We start from the raw sequence: 11,501 nt of genomic DNA, 5'->3' as shown, positions 1-11,501 counted from the left end.
CGTCTAGATTCACGTGTTGAATCAGATCTGAAGGAAAATCGAAACCCAAAAAGGTACGTTTTGATGTAAAAATTAGGTTATAGATGTTAGTTTGTCTTAAGATTTGGCAAAAAGGTAAACGGGCCTTAGCTAGTAAGAAAAAGTAAACTTGAACACAAATGAGTTGTTTGGAATGAATCGAGATGAACGGGCCATATTTAAGCAAGAACATGAAGTTTTTATGGCCCAAAAGTTGTTTTATCAGTAAAATGGGCATAAGAGGGATTAAGGGAAATGCTTATAACAGAGAGACACAAAAACCAGTTTTAGTAGAATTCTTGAGAATCCGATTCGTTTGAAGAAAAATCAATTTGATTTGTTTAAAGAAAACTTAGTTCAATTAGTTTCAGAATTGGATTTGATTCGTTTTAAAATTGGATTCGGTTCGATTCTTTATAGAATTTGATTCGATTTGTTTCAGAAATCGATATGATTCGTCTGAAAACTCGATTTGATTCGTTTCAAAACTTGACTCGATTCCTTTAAAAACTCACTGGGCTCAATTCGTTTGAAAACTCGGCCCGACCCCAGACAGGGGCTCTGCGTCCTTGGACCTTGCTAGGGGATGCAACATTTCTCCTTCTTTTTTCAAGAGAGCTAGTTCCTGCTCTAATTATGCTAATTTCTCCTTAGTCTCATAATCTGGGTTGGATTTTGAAATAGGATGTTGAGCTCTTTGACTAGCTAATGCCTCGGTTTTGGAGCTTTGACTCGTCTTCTCAAAAAAATCTCAATCTTCTTCTTCTTCAGGTCTTGATAACAAATTGCCATTACTTATAGACTTCAAATATTTCATTTCTTCTTCAGTTAATCCATCAACGCCGCATTTGACTGACTCCCACAACTCAATTTTATGATGTGGGCATTTCGTCAACAAATCTTTGAAGCGGGTAAACTCCCCATGAAATAATTCACCCAATTGTTGTTGGAATGTTTGAATCGTCATTCGGGCTTCATCCGTCTTTTCCAAAGAATAGTATTCATCCAAAAATACTTGTTGCATTTCATCCCATGAGTGAATACTATTGGCAGGAAAAGTGACAAGCCAACTCTTAGCCTTTTCTTTTAATGAAAGTTAAAACAACCTTAACTTCACTTCTTCTTGATCAAGGTTTTAATCACCAATTGTTCAACAAAAGGAGGAAAAATCGAACACATGGGTGTATGGTTCCTCAGTATCCATACTATGAAAATGTGGAATAACATTTATATAGTTGGGTCTTGATTTAATTGCTCTTGTACCCGGTCTTGGTGGAGCAATATGTGAAGTATTATCCGAAATAGCCGTCTAAACCGACCATTAATTCCACGAACCGATGCCACATGATGTTTTCTTGGATGTTTTGGATCGTTATTGTTACCACCACCCCATTGATTATTAATTGGAACACCGTTTAGAATTGATTTCTACCCCTTTCATTTGGACTAGGAACTCGGTCATAAAGATTATTGTTGTTGATGTTGATCCGGTTTCCTCTCCAATTATTGTTTGAAAGGATATTATCAAACCCGTATCTGCTCGCATACCGATAGTTTGCGTACTCGTTACCGTTTCACTCCCAATAAGTGTTTCTTTGTTCATACTCATCTTCAATATTATATCCCCCTCCCAATTATCATAATAATCATTGCCATAATTATCCGCATACCCAAACTCATCACCATTATCATTATAACCCGTATCTCCCATGTGTAATATTTGGGTACTAACGCTATCCTCTTCATCATTTTCTTCATCATTGTTGGGAAAATAGTTATGTTGGGGAGGATTTTGGTGTTGTGGGCTTCTTAGGTTGTTATTGGGAATTGGATTTTTAATTTCGGATGGAACTTCAGTTTTGATTAGAATTGCAGTTTTGTTTAACGCGCATTGGTGGAGTGGGTGTCTACGGTTATTGACAATCGAGTGGTTGCTCATGTTTGTTGGTTCAAGTGAAATGGGTTGCAAGATTTTTTGCCAGTTTCGGTTTTGCCTTGCTACTCTCTCTGTTTCCGGTTCAAAACCAAGTGGTGAAGTCCACCCTCATAGACGAGCACGCATACAATAATTGTCACCTTCACACGTAAACTACTACCATGCATAAACGAGAACAAAAGACAATAACAATCAAAACACTTAAACTGGTTATCACTAATTAAATAAATTTAACTAAATGTAAAAACACCAAGCGCATAATCTCCCCGGAAACAAAGACAAAATTTGATCGGTCGTCGTCAGAATGGTCAAAGATTGAGAAAATGTGTGTTCTAGATACCTTAAACTAGATAGGGTAAGAAGTGTGTCGAACCACAAAGATTTTGTGGTCAGTGGCTTATATTTAATTATTATGAAGCTTTGTGTAAAGTTGTATAGACCAAATATGACTTAAATTACAAAATGATAAACCAACAAGTTGATTAATTAATTCATAAAAAATAAACAAATATGATTGTATGTGAAACCAAGTGTCAAATAGTAACCAAGTAACTTTAGTTAATTTATGTTAACACGAATTAGGAAAAATGACCACCACGGGTTTTGAATTATGTAGCAATTTAAACTTTAATTCGGTTAGGAAAAATCACATAGACTTAATTTGGTAACAAGTGCAAAAAAGGATTATTACAAAACAAGGGATTCCGGCTGTATTGACCTTTCGATTTATGACCGGACAAAAAACACGTGTTAGGAATTTGTCTTAGTAAAAATCAAGTCCTATAATATGAAAATCGTAAACCAATTTCTAGTATATGATTACGTAAACACCAAAAACGGATAATTGATAATGGATTCACTGATATTAACTTCGATCTTCAAACACAAAACTACCACAGATACCCTAATTGTCTAATAATGATGATGCAGCATATAAAGTTTTACTGCAATAAACACAAATCGAGATTGTAATAACCCGGGTTGATCAAAAGAAAGATGAGCCACACATGTTCAACATGGTTCTTACAATTGAAAACGATGAACTCATAATTTGATGGTGAACCTTGACGACTAAAGACCCTCCTTCTTGATTCTCCTCTTGATTCTTAATGGGAAAGATAATGGAAGATTGATCAAAATATTATAAAAAAGATAACGAAAGATGATTTGAAAGTGAAGGAAATCAGCCTCTAATAATCCTCCAATTATTTGGTCAAAGATCTCCTTGAGTTTGACCTTAATCCTAATTAAAATTGGTTCAAAAACTGATTTTTCACGTTTCTGACCGTAAAATACGGTAGGTCAGCTGTGGGGTACGGTCTTGGGCGTAGCCTATTATCATGTCCTTCTGTTTTGGCTCAGCGTACGGGCCGACTCAATTTTTGTGACATGTAGGTCGTAGGTTATGCCCAAGTGAACGTAGAGTACGGTTGGGACCAACTTTACTTCGTTTTCTTGGTTCATAAGCATACTTAAATCTGATGCTTTATGTATTCTATCCACCACACCTACAAGTCACAAAAACATGTCAAAGTATCCATATTCGTTTATGAAATAGGATTAAATCATGAACTGTTAACTCTTTAATCGTGTGATATTAACCAACCCAACAGGGATCGTGAAAGTGGCACCCACAGACCTGAAAATGTTTTTGGGTTGGTCGATGATTCACTAGCATATAGTTGACGTATTTTTAAAACTGCTATGTAGGAATTCAATAAGTTTAGGCCTGACAAGAAAGACATAATAGAAGATTGGAGATTTGGTCATTGTATGCTATATGATGGCTAGATATTGAAATTATAAAATAATGTAAATTTTGTTTTAACAGAGAGTTGTTTATAATAAAAGACAGGTATTAAATCTCGAGATTTTATAAAGGAATATTTTATCGAAAAGACTTCCGCTGAAAGAACGTAAATCTAATGAAACTACACAACTAGTACCTACTATCTGTAACACGACCAGGCCCTAAGGCTGGGCGTGACACCACCACCCCCCCCCCCCCCCATTTTATTTTTCAATCAAATTATTCCTCGACCATCGTTAATTGATCAATGTTTGACACATATTATGAGGTATTTTATGTTTATTATTGACTTGAATCATGCCTTATAATCTAAATATGTTATATGTTTGAATATGGTTTTTGAAAGTTCCATGTAACACCGTGTAAATTACCCTATAAGAATTTAGCCAAATATACTAACTTTTATAAGTCTAGGGACTAAAATGAAAATTTTGAATTTTCTGACACATCGCGATACGCGACGGGTTACTCTTAAGGCCCATCGCGTATAGCGATGGACATGCACTTGGCCCAGAGTTCGGCAGCGTAGCGATACGTGATGGCTTAACCCTATAGAACCATCGCTTAGCGCGATGTCCACATTAAGTAACGGGTACACGTGTCCAACCACGTGTCAACACGTGGCATGATTTAACTGGCCGCGTGTCACAATTTGGTAAGGCGGCATCATATTGCGGCTACGCGATACGCGATGGGGTAAAGAGAAACCCATCGCGTATCGTGATGGGTTACGAAAATTGCCTATAAAAGGGAGTGACATGCATGAAGGCATTCTCATCACAAAATCACTCTCACAATCACAAAGTTAACGTATAGAATCGTGCCCAATAGCCGTTAAGAGCCGACCATCTGTTTTCTTGAAATTTGTGCAAGTAACGAAGTTCCGAACAAGTTAGGCGAGTAGATCAAGATCCTACTGTCAATTCATCACCTTTTTCTTAGTATTATCATTTCGAGTATCCCTACTAAGGTAGGAGTTATGTTTAAATAATGTAAGTTATAGCTTAGACATTAATCGAGGCTATGGCCTTTAACCTTGAAAGTTTTTTTTATAAACATTCACAAACAAGTTTTCAAAAACGTTACTTCTTAATGAAGTAATGTTAACAAAGATATATTTTGACGGGCATGTAGTAAACTGTAAGGGGGATATCACTAGTAGTGAGTTTCTTGACTAAGGAAAAGTAATTCGTACAAATCCCAATCAACCGAGGGACCCGTTTACTTACCTGTAGAAACTCACCAATGTGTTATAACCTATTAAGCAAAGCATGCTATATCAAACGTCACATAAAAACAAAGTGTTTCGTTCACAAAAAAAGATAAATGATTTATTGGTTAAGCTTAAGAGTTATAGCTTAATCAAGAAATACCATCCAATTATTTATACAAACCTATTTATGTATAGGTTAATATCATTCTCATTCAATCAAGGTTTCAAACACACACCAACGGTACACGTGAATACGTTAACCTTTACAAATCAGTCAGAACATATTTATACTCTATAAGTTGAACTGGTTGTTTGTCTTACAGAGTCAGTCAATATTTACATGAGATTATGTGATCTCTAAAACATTATAATACAAAATAGAAAAGAAAAGCAACTCAGACCTATGACACATGTGTCTGGATCCATACATAACTGCTCAGCTTAAACAGTCAAGGGCTACGCGACCGCGAGCTAATAGTCATAACTAGTTCTCCAATATGGGCTATGTGGCTCGTGGAACACTTTCGTGTGTGTAGGGTAGTGGTAAAAATCCCAAGAATGAAATACCACTTGCTGGGTGTACAGAAAACTACATTTGTATTATAACAGTTATTCAATCATTTTGGAGTCATACGTGTTGACCAGCACATAGCTGACGTATTTTTCCAAGCCATTGCAGGTAATTAAGCATTAGTTGCAATAGCAAGGATTGGAGTCTTTATGAAGATAGAAGCGCATGACAAGATGGCTCTGTTTTTTATAAACTAAATCCTTGTAATATACACACATATTTTGTAAAGAATACCTGGGTATTTGATGTGTTGCAAAACACATAGCGTTTTTATCCCGTTTTTGGGTTGTTTTATGCATAAAACGTTAACGAATATAAATTTTTCTTGCATTAAATTACATGTTTGTGTATGTTATAGGTTCCATGTTGAAGAGAGCGAGAAAATGAGTCAAATGGAAAAACAATCAGCTAAAACAGAGCTCGGATGAAGCCGGTACGCAAAAACGAAGATAAACGAGCTAAAAGTCGAAAAACGTCAGAAAACGTCATGTTCGAGCTACGCGACCAGGTCATACCATTCAAGAAGCATGTGGTAGATTCCAACATGTCCCAAGGCTGCCAAGAATGTTCAAGAATCAGCTACCACGTCTATTTTGTCTTCTAGTGGGCCTAGTGGGCTTGTTTTAACCTATTTTATATTAGGAAGGAGGTGATTAAACATATATATAAACCCTAAAAGCCTATGAACGATTTTATTCAAGTTTCCAGCCATCCCACACCTGCTCTAGAGGAGAAATCAAGAAGGACAAGCTTACGGTTACATCTTTTATCCTTCGGTTGTCGGTTTTGACTATTTTAACGTTTGTGAGTTCGTTTTTGGTTTTTAAGCATTCAAACCTTTTGTAATCAGATTTATATGAACATGTTTATCATTTATATCTATTTCATCTATTGTTCATTGATTATGATTGGCTAAACGTGTTAGTTCTACCTAGGTTAGATGTTTATTGTTAGGTTTTAATAAGTAATATGGATTGTTGATTATCATGACTTGAATTGTTAATGAAAAGTTTGGTTTAACATTGAATTAGGTTGTGTTTAGTGGCTGTGAATTTATTAGTTATACTCATATACCTCTTGGTTTGATTAATTGAATAAGTTTTGATTGATTGTTGCTTGTTAGAACTCCTTACTTTGTGTTTAGGGTTTGTTTGTGGGGTGATCAACCGTAGGGTTTAAGTGAGTGTATTAATTGAATATAATCAGCGGGTGAACACCTTCTTAGAGACCGAGGGGTGATAAGAAGTAAACTCGTCTCATTACTTTTACTTGTTAGAATTAAGATCGCGCGAGAGCGGGTTTTGTTCTTGTCGGGTTTGGGTGTTTGAGCGATTAGTTGGTCTAGTTTAAGTTAAGTTGAATTGTTCCTCTATCCTTGGTTGTGTAGTATTCGTTTCCATTAGGCTAGTGTGTCGGTGAGACCGAGAGGTGAGTCGGCATTAGAACACGTTAATAATTCGTTTCCCGGTTTGTTCTTAAAATCAACTAAGTGTAAGTTAGAGTTTGTTAGTGAGACTGAGAGGTGATCTAGCTTTCTTGAGTGAACCTTAGTTGTGTCATCCTTTAGAACCGGTGTCGTGAGAGTCTTCAATTCATTACCTTATTATACCTTCAATATGATTCTTACCTAGGTAGATGTCTTCTCCGATTGCAGTTAAGTTTCTAAGTTTCAAGTGTTTAGTTAAGTTAAGTCTAGCTAATTAATTTAGTTAAAGTAAGTTAGGTTAAGTAGGTAATTATTAAAAATCATTTAAATATTCTTAGGTGAGTCTTGGTTAGGGTTAAGTATCATTAACGTTTTCAAGTGTCCTTGTGTTCGATACTCGGACTTCCATAGTGCTATACTATTAGTGATCGGTACACTTGCCGGTTTTGTGTGGTTTCTTTTGGAGTCTTGTTTAATAAATTTAAAGCTTAGTTGTGAGAGCATCATATTACACACATCAGTATTTAATTCCCAAGTAAATTTTCAATGTAAATTAATATTATATTCAACCTAAAAGTCTTCCACTAAAATTAACCTATAAACTCTAATATATTTACGAGACTGGTATCAACTTGTGGTCACACGCCTAGGCCTTAATTTGGGGTGTGACATGTTGGTATCAGAGCCATCGGTTTCAGAGAATTAGGTATTTAAACATTAGTACCTAAGCTTTAACCATAAAGTTATTATTATAATTATTATTTCATAATGATGAGATAGGATTGGTAAACTTCATATCCCTAAATCTAACTAAGTGCAGATATCTTATGTTAACTATCTTGGTCATAGACGCCGAGTAGCCATTCCTACAAAACCGACACTAATTCGCGAACCATCAGATATGGATAGTAGCAATAATTATTATTCTAGCTTTTTCAATAAAAATCAACCAATCATTCCGACGTTACCATATGGGAGTCAACCCCTGTATCTCCAGGGAAATCAGCAATGTCCAATCGAGATCTCTGACAATATTGCCGACAACATTCCCCAATATTATCCGTCTGAAATTCCAACTTACCATCCTTCCGAGGAGTAAGAAGTTCAGAGTAAGATCAAGCAGGAAACTGATTCATCAAGTTGGATGGACTGCCACTCCGACCAGAGCATATGGCACTTTGGATCGCCACCACCGGATTACCCATACCAAGTTCCACAGACTATTGCGGAACCAAGCCGTAAACCAAAGATGAGGGTTATCTTGCCCTATAAAAAGAGAGAAATTCAATCACTAGTCAATAATCCATATGAATCGAAAGATGATCCCGAGGAAGAAGATGAGGAAAATGAGAATCCTTATTTTCCTCCATATGTTGGACCGAGACCTTCAGTCTCCTAGCAAGCCAATGAAATCCACGAAGAGGCAAACCTTATCGAGGAATTTTATACTACTAATGTCTAGACGAGGAAACGCATGCATACGTTACAAACCCACATCTTTATCCACGAAAAAACGCTTATCTCTTCCCAGGTTCATCTGCGCCAATGGGATATCCTAACCCATCTAATGAGGTGATGGACGAGCTGCGGAATGAGAAAGTGGACAAAAAGAAAGTGCGAAAGAAAATCGTTAAGAAATGTGACAAGATGAAAAATCTTGTTAAGAAGTGGATTAGGGATTAGGAATAGCTGCAATGAATCGTTGTTATGTTTCTTTCTTATAAAATAAATAATGTAATATAAGAAAGTGTGTCTTTTCCTAAATCTTGTCTTATTCATGTAATAGCATGTCTGGACAAGAAAAAGCTAACAGTAATCCCAATATTCAAATAATCAACAACAATGAAAAGACTGTAGAAGAGAACATTCAGGAGATACCGAAGGATTATGTGCTTGGTATTCGTGATCTAATAAAAGATGCTGTAACTCCACTTTATGAACTAATGAAAAACGATCCGAGTAGAATTGCTACTCATTCTAATAAAAGAGGTAGTCGAAGCAAGAGTGAAACTGTAAACTCACGAAAAGAAACAAAAAGAGAGACAGAAAAGAAAGAAAGCCATAAAAAGGAAACTGAGAAAAAGAAAGAAGCAAGTGATCAAAGTTCAACTGCTGAAAACGACCTCCTTTATAGAACTAAGAAACTTAAAATACATGAAGGTTGTGATTTCAAAGTATTCAAAGTTTATAATCCCAAGGAGTTTCATGGAGATAAGGGAGAGACCGTTACCCTCCGATGCTTAGAGGAGATGGAGTCGATTGTATTGATTAGTAAGTGTACCGAGAGGGAAAAAGTGCAATATACCTCTCAAATGTTCAAAGGGGAGGCACTGGAATGGTGGAATACCCTCATTGGAATCAAGGGTAGAGAGAACTTGTATAATTTGGAATGGGCAACATTTAAGGAAATGATACTAAAGAAATTTTGCCCAATCAATGAGATCGATCAAATACAAACCAAATAATGGAATCACAAGGTTGTGGGAATAAATCTCAAGGATTATAATACTAAGTTTCTTGAGTACTGTAGGATCGTCCCTCATTTAGTCACTCCGGAAATTAATAAAGTGATTAGATACATTTATGGACTACCGATTGAAATTCGTGATTTGGTCCGTTCCCATATGCCGTCCATGACGGAATCCGCCATGGAGTTGGCAGGATATTTAATGGATGGGATGATTAGGGATAGGGATGAAAGAAAGAAGGATGATGGCCAGTTGGAGGAAAAGTAAGGAAGGTTGAGAAGAAGAGGGAAGGGACGTTTGTATATAATCGTCCTATTTGTAAGTCATGTGGTAGAAGACACTTCGGGAGATGTCAACAACCCCTAAATACCATCACGTGTAAATTTTGTAAGAAACCGGGACATGTTGAATCCGACTGCAAGAGAAAGGCAGTGGTATGTTTCGACTATGGAGAGAAGGGGCATTTTCGTAGAGAATGTCCAAAGAGGAAGCCGATAACAGCAACCGTTGGTGCAAGTGGTAGCGTTGCCAAGACCGATACCAAGAAGGGGAACGCGCGCGTCTTCATGCTAGACACTCAGATGGCCGCTGACATACCGGATGTGATCAACGGTACGTTTCCTATTTATAATGTTTATGCTAGGGTTTTATTTGACTCAGGTGCGAACCAAAGTTTTAAAGATTATACATTCTGTAGTCTATTGAATGAACCCTAAGTTAAACTAGATAAACATTATGAAGTAGAAACTGCTTATGGAAATGTAAGTAGAACAACTGAAGCTTTAAATAACGCAACAATTTCGTTAGCCGATTACATCATACCTGTACGATTGTTACCCATGACATTGGCAGGTTTTGATGTAGTTTTAGGTATGGATCGGTTATCCTCTAATCAAGCATGTATCTTATGTGAAGATAAAGCCATTGACATCCGAACGTCTAATAATAAAAACATTCGTATTACCGGAGATAAAGAAGCAAGAAAGGTAGGAATAATTTCTAAGATAAAAGCAAGTGGTTGCTTAGATAAAGGATGCCATGGCCTATGTAACTAAAGAAACCGAACCCAAAAATTTAGAAGAAGTGCTAGTTGTATCTAAATTTCAAGATGTGTTTCCCAATGAATTACCATAAGCCCCACCAGATAGAGAGGTAGAATTTAGAATCAATCTTGTACCAGGAACTTCACCCTTAGCTAATTCTCCTTATAGACTAGCACCCATGGAAATGAAAGAGTTGAAGAAACAATTAGATGAGCTTTTAGAAAAAGGATTCACACGACCAAGTTCGTCACCATGGGGAGCTCCAATTTTGTTTGTAAATAAGAAGGACGGATCGATGAGAATGTGTATAAATTATAGAGAGCTAAATAACGTTACAATCAAGAACAAGTATCCACTACCGATAATCGACAATTTGTTTGATCGGCTCTAAGGAGAAAGTTGTTTTTCTAAAATTGATCTTAGATCGGGTTACCATCAGTTGAAAGTACAAGAGGAAGATATCCCTAAAACAGCATTCAGGGCCTGATACAGACATTATGAGTTCACTGTTATGCCTTTTGGACTCACTAATGCTCCGGCAGCTTTCATGGACATGATGAATCGTACTTGTAAACCATATCTTGACAAGTTTTTATCGTATTCATTTATGTCATTCTTGTTTATTCAAAATCCAAAGACGATCATCAAGTACATCTCAAAATCATACTTGAAACCCTAATAAACGAGAAATTGTACGCCAAACTCTCTAAATGTGAATTTTGGTTATTCGAAGTTCAATTTCTTTGTAATGTTATAAACGAAAAGGGTATTCAAGTAGATCCAGCGAAGATAGAAGCTATTACCAACTGGGGGAATCCCAAAACACCGACTCAAGTCAGAAGCTTTCTAGGTTTAGCCGGATATTACCGAAGATTTATACAAGACTTCTCTTGAATAGCTGTTCCATTAACTTCACTCACAAGGAAAGCAATTAAGTTTGAATTTGGACCAAACAAGAAGAAGCATTCGAAACACTTAAAGAAAAGTTAACTAATGCACATATCTTGGCCTTTCCA

Source organism: Bidens hawaiensis, unplaced genomic scaffold, assembly GCF_021521415.1.
Source record: "Bidens hawaiensis isolate Kalapana, Puna unplaced genomic scaffold, B.hawaiensis_p1.1 tig00018564_1, whole genome shotgun sequence".
Lineage (NCBI taxonomy): Eukaryota > Viridiplantae > Streptophyta > Magnoliopsida > Asterales > Asteraceae > Bidens > Bidens hawaiensis.
The sequence above is the reverse complement of the archived record's forward strand: the minus strand, read 5'-3'. Positions refer to the sequence as shown.